The sequence below is a fragment of the Octodon degus genome, unplaced genomic scaffold (assembly GCF_000260255.1).
Source record: "Octodon degus isolate 3935 unplaced genomic scaffold, OctDeg1.0 scaffold00073, whole genome shotgun sequence".
Lineage (NCBI taxonomy): Eukaryota > Metazoa > Chordata > Mammalia > Rodentia > Octodontidae > Octodon > Octodon degus.
In genome coordinates, this window is record NW_004524649.1 from 7,825,227 (window position 1) to 7,831,350 (window position 6,124).

Genomic DNA, 6,124 nt, shown 5'->3' on the forward strand with positions numbered 1-6,124 from the left:
GCTTTGCTAAGCTTGTTCTAAGTATGTGCTTTAGACCACTGAGCCATCTCACCAGCCCCTCTTCCTTCCTTTCTTTGCCTAACAATCCAATACCATATTGCACACACAGTGACTTTTCCCTGCTGCCCCATGGTGTCTTCTGCGGCTCCTCCCCTCTGAGGGCAGCTGCCTCACCGGTACTGCCTGGCCCTGGTCCTTCCTCTCTTCTTCCGCCCTCTCTGATCCCCGTGACTTTGATACACAAGCATCCAGGGCATTTGTTGGCAGGTTCCGCTTCAGCTGGGTTTGACTGATCATTGCTTATGAAGAGATTCAGGATAAACTTTGTTTTGGCAGCAGTGGTTGTACTTTTTATGCTATTTTCAGTGCTGGGGATTAAATCCAGGCCTTAAGCACTGTCAGCAAGGACTCCATACTCGAAGGTGTGACAGGACAAGCACCCAAGAGTCTCCTGCCTGTCCCTGTCTCCTCTGGAGAGTTCACGGGTGAGCTAGACAGCTGGCAGGCCATGTGTCCTGCCATGTCAGCTAAGGCTCTTGAAAGGTCTGGGCCATGGGATTGAGGACCTGGTGTCCCAGCACCACTGCCTGGAGAGGCTAGGTGGGTACCTCCTCTTGCACTGCTGTCCTGGGACATTCTGGCTGCCACTCGCCTGGGCCCTGCCACCTCTCTGGGTCCCGGTCCCTCCCTGTCCTGGGGTAAGACCCTCTGGGGATGCTGGACCTGTCCTTGCTCCCCAGCCCCAGATCCTCACCCTGCAGGACAGGTTGGTGGCCACAGAGACCTCAGCATGCATGGTTCCCACCACAGCAGGGGTGGACACTGGCCCAATGAAGGCAAGTGGGGCCTGGGGTCCAGGCCAGAAGCTGACAGAGGCCAGCAGGAGCAGTGGGGACAGCTGGGTGTGGCCAAGCTTGTGATCATGGTTACTTGTTTTATTTTTTGACTTTCGGCTTTGAAATAATTTTACAGTTAGGGAAAACTTATAAAAATGGGAGCACCCAGCCATGTGGTGCGTGCCTATCACCCCAGCACTCAGGAGGCTGAGGCAGGAGGATTGCTGCGAGTTGGAGGCCAGTCTGGTTTTCTAGTGAGTTCAAGACCAAGGCTGTACTACATAGTGAGCCCATCTCAAAAACAAAACAAAACAACTTCTATCTGCCTGTCACACATATGCTCAAAGTATTTTTGGTATTAGTTCTGAAACCCTTGAGAGACTTGGGCACCCCCTGCCCCTTTTCCCCTGGTCCCCCAGGGTTTGTCCCTTGACACAAGAGCATCTTTACCTGTATCATCTGGGGATCCCCACCGGGCCCTCTGTTGCTTCTACAGAACCCCTCTGCCCCCCAGTCATGTCACCCCAGGACCCTGGTTTCCCCTCCCCTTTCTTTGTCCCTCATGGCCCTGGCCTTTGGAGGACCACAGCCTTGTCATTTGGTAAGCCTTCTCCAGTTCCCATCTGTCCTGGGTGTCCCTTGGTTGTATGGGACCATGTTTGTCAAGAGTGTGGCCCTACATGTCACCCAGAGTCCAGACCTAGCAGTTCAGTGTTCAAGGTGCCCTGTCCTTGTCCCCTCCTCTAACTTCTGGGAGGAGGGGCTGTCACCCGGGGTGTGCAGAGACTTCCACTGCAGGACCTCACGAATAAATGGGTGTGGATGATGGCAGGCTGAGCACACTGAGAAGGTGGCACAAGGGCTCACCAAGTATCTGGGGCCCCTACTTCCTGCCCAAATGCGGGGGAGCCTCTTCCCTGGGTCCCTGGGGGCCACCAAGGCCACCTGAGCCTGGAGCAGGGGGTGCAGCGGTGGCCAAAATGGTAGCTTTCTTGGAAGTGTGGCTGGACTTGGGTTTGAAGCTGCTGGTCTGTGCACACACCCCAGGTATCTGCAATGTGTAAGGGCAGGGGAGAGGCAAGGGACGCGGCCATGGCCTCCGGAGCTCTCCTTACACAGCAAAACCTGGCCTCCTGCGTCTCGCTAAAGGTCCCTGGTCTAGGCTGGATTTGGGAACAGGTCTGACCAAATCATGCTTGATTCATGATGTACGCTGGACACAGCCTATGGCTGCCCTAAGGACCCCTGGCCTAGTTGCTCCTATGACAGGCCAGTGACTCAGCCAGGACTGCAGGGTGCCTGTGGGAGCACCCTTAACTCTCTGCTGCTGGAAGAGCAGGTATGAGCTGGACGTGCTGTGAGGAGCAATGCCCATGGCAAGAGCTATGGCCCATTCCCCACCTGGTCCCACCTCGGAGAACCATGCGAACTGCAGGCCGCTGGCTCTAGGACTCTGGTCTGGTGGAGGACAGAAGGGGCAGCACATGCCGCAGGGCCCCTCCTGACCCCACATGGAGAAGCTGAAGGCCAGGCTAGGTTGGAGGAGGAAGAGGGGCAGGGAGAGGTGGAGAGCGAGGCTGGGCGGGGGAGGGGAGGAGAGGGTGGAGGAGGGAGAGGAGGGTGCTCTAGCCAGGCTCCCGAGGGCTTTGGGTTGGCGCCTGCTCTTCCCAGGGCTGCAGCTCAGGCCCACACTTGTGGGCGTCATTCCAGCAAAGAGGCACAGGCTCAGCAGACCTGGGTACAGGTGCAGCCAGACGTGAGGCTTCCAGGGAAACTGCGCAAGAGCTCTGCTTATAACACAAAACTCAAATGAGACAGATGCTCAGGAGGCTAGAAATTATTTTCCAGTGTAGTTTAAAAATGTTTATTTGTTCATCTTTTTACCAGGGAGGGGGGACTGTGAGCTCCGAGCCTGAGCCTCCTCCAGGCTCTGGGCTACCACGTGGCAGGCGCCTTCCTCCCTCAGCTGTGGCCTCCTTCTGGCAGGGACCCCGCGTCCGGAGCCGAACTTGGCCCCTGGTCTTCCTTGGGCGCATGCGCAGTCAGCCTGTGGGTGAGCAGGAATGCGCTTTGGGAGCTGCCACGGAGCCGGCAGGCGCCTGCTGGGGAGGACACGGTCATCATGGGGTGGGGGGATGGGGGGTGGGGGGTCGGGGGCATTGAGCTCCTCCTGCCTCAGAGGAAGATAGTGCTACCCCGGCTCAGCCACAGCGCTCTGACTCGAGCCCTGGACGGATAGGGGGACCCCAGCCACCTCAAGGGTGGGGGAGGAGCTCTTGCTTTCAAGTCCAGCCTTGGAGAGATGCCTCAGGCAGTCAGAAGTAGACACCAGCTGGGAGCTGGGATGCCCTGTCTGTCCCTAGGCCTGGACTTCCACACTGCTGGGGAAACTCCTCCCAGCGACACTGCCCCCACGCAGTCCCCATTCACACTTGTGCGTGGAGAAGGACGGAGTGGGGTCTCATGGCTCAGGACCCAGCTGAGTCTTTGCCTCGGAACAGCCCTGCCCCGATGTTACCCCATGGCCTGGAAGGAAGCACCTCAGTGACCCCCACTGTGGCTCTGGCGGGTCTTCAAGCAGGGGCATTCCTCTGCTCCCGGCTTCTCATTTCTCTCTGCTCCCCAGATGTCCACACGTGCATTAAGTTCGGAAGGTGCTTCCAAGGCTGGGGAGGTGCTGGGAACAGTGACCTTTCTCCAGAGAGGAGTCACTTTTGGGGTTGCAGGAATTTGAACTTAAGACCCTGTGCATGCACTGACACCCCAACCCCTCGAGAACGTTTACACTTTTTTTTTTTTAACTCAACTATAAAGTCACACATATACTCTTTTTTTTTCCAAAATTTTATCGATAAACAGCAATGAGACAGTTTCAAATCAAATCGGAAGTACAGTTTCAACAAATAACACACTGCATATATTCTTCTTAGTGGTTAATTGCTGTACAAGATGCAGACTTGAGATCCTATTTACAAACACCATTAGAACAAATCATTCTATTCATTAAGAGAATGTAACTATATATCTATCCTAACCACTTTGAATACACAGACACAAAATGGACATTCATCTGTATACCCCTTTTTTTCTAAGTTCCGTTATTTGAATATTATAGGTGCGTAAACTCAGCAAAATATTCTAAAAGAGTCCAGTAGCCCATTATAGCATTGGGTCTTCTGTTTAACTGGCAATGTCAGAAATTATTGACCTGAGTCCCCCACAGCTCAACATAACAGTATGGCTTTACTTCCTATATTTCCTCTTCATACTTTTCTGCTGGATGGTTAAGATCAAGGTAAAAGAGGACCTATGCAACAAGAGTTGTAGCTTTTGGGTCTGAGAAGGTCAGTGAAATCCCCTCAGGACTTATCGTGAGATCCTGTACCTCAGATTGTAGATCCTTTGTCAGTGTCAGCCATGTGGATGAGTCACGGCCATTGCTTGGCCAATGTGCTCTCTGTGAAAGCCTGAGAGAGTGTTTTCTCTCCATAACACACATATACTCTTAAAAGAAATGCAGGGCCCTTGTGGCTCTCTGAGCAGCACCATGGCGGTAGGCAAGAACAAGCGCCTTATGAAAGGCGGCAAAGAAGGAGCCAAGAAGAAAGTGGTTGATCCATTTTCTAAGAAAGACTGGTATGATGTGAAGGCGCCAGCTATGTTCAACATAAGAAATATTGGAAAAACACTCATCACCAGAACCCAAGGAACCAAAATTGCATCTGATGGGCTCAAAGGTCGTGTGTTTGAAGTGAGCCTTGCTGACCTGCAGAATGATGAAGTTGCCTTTCGAAAATTCAAGCTAATTACTGAAGATGTTCAGGGCAAAAACTGCCTGACTAACTTCCATGGCATGGACCTCACCCGGGACAAAGTGTGTTCCATGGTCAGAAAATGGCAGACCATGATCGAAGCTCATGTTGATGTCAAGACTACCGATGGTTATTCGCTTCATCTGTTCTACGTTGGCTTTACTAAAAACCGCAACAATCAGATACGGACAACCTCTTACACTCAGCACCAACAGGTCCGCCAGATCCGGAAGAAGATGATAGAAATCATGACCCGGGAGGTGCAGACAAATGACTTGAAGGAAGTGGTCAATAAGCTGATTCCAGACAGTATTGGGAAAGACATAGAAAAGGCTTGCCAGTCTATCAACCCTCTTCATTATGTCTTCGTCAGAAAAGTAAAAATGCTGAAGAAGCCCAAGTTTGAATTGGGAAAACTCATGGAGCTTCATGGTGAAGGCAGCAGCTCTGGAAAGGCTACTGGAGATGAGACTGGAGCTAAAGTTGAATGAGCTGATGGATATGAGCCACCAGTGCAAGAGTCCGTTTAAGATCCAGATTTTTAATAGTGATAAAGTCCTATTTGTGATGGAAAAAAAATAAAACAAATGCAGGAAACGCAAATGAACACAAACACAAACTTGCCAGGCATGGTGGTGCATGCCTGTGATTCCATCACGGGAGAGGCTGAGGCAGCAGGATCAGCTTGAGCTTAGTCACTGGAGCTACACAGGGAGCTCGAGGCCAGCCTGAGTACTGTGGTGGGACTCTGCCTCAAAAATGCAAAGAACCCAAACTCACTGTTGCTGTCCTTGGAGAATCATGGCTAAGTGATTCCTTTTTAGTTCTTTTGTTTTGTTTGCTGTAGCTATGGTGATACATTTTAGGGGATTATAGGTGATAGGAGGAGAATTCAAAGGAATAATTTGTATCTCTGTTTTTCCAGCCTTATGGGTAGAGGCCCGTTTCTGCAAACTTCCGGTCCATCATGGAGTGTGTGTGCCCAGGGTGTACTCTCTGTGCTGGGGCTCCCTGGGGGTTCCCTTGGGCCATGTTGCATTCCCTGGCTCCTCCTTGGGGCCACTGCGACTCAGGCTGATCTAAAAGCTTCCTAATACTTCTACCAGATTTGTGCATTGCAGCTTTGATTTGAATCACGGTTAGCTAACAGCAGGCCTACCCCACAGCTGCTAGAGCTCTGGACAGGTTTTACTTTTCTGTTTTTTATTTTTTTAAATTTTTAAATGTATTTGGTACAGGATCTCACTATGCAGCTCAGACTTGTGGTGATCCTCCTGTTTACATCTCCCCAATGCTGGGATTACAGGCGTGCCCCACCATGCCTGGTCTCCATGGCCAGCTCAGTGTGCCCAGGGGTGGGGGCAGGGTCTGCACAGCATATGGTGCAGGGGATGGAACCCCAGTCCCTGTGCTTGTCTAAGCAGGCATTTAGTTCACTGAGCTATCTCGCAGCCCCTTCTGTTTGGTTTTTGAGAC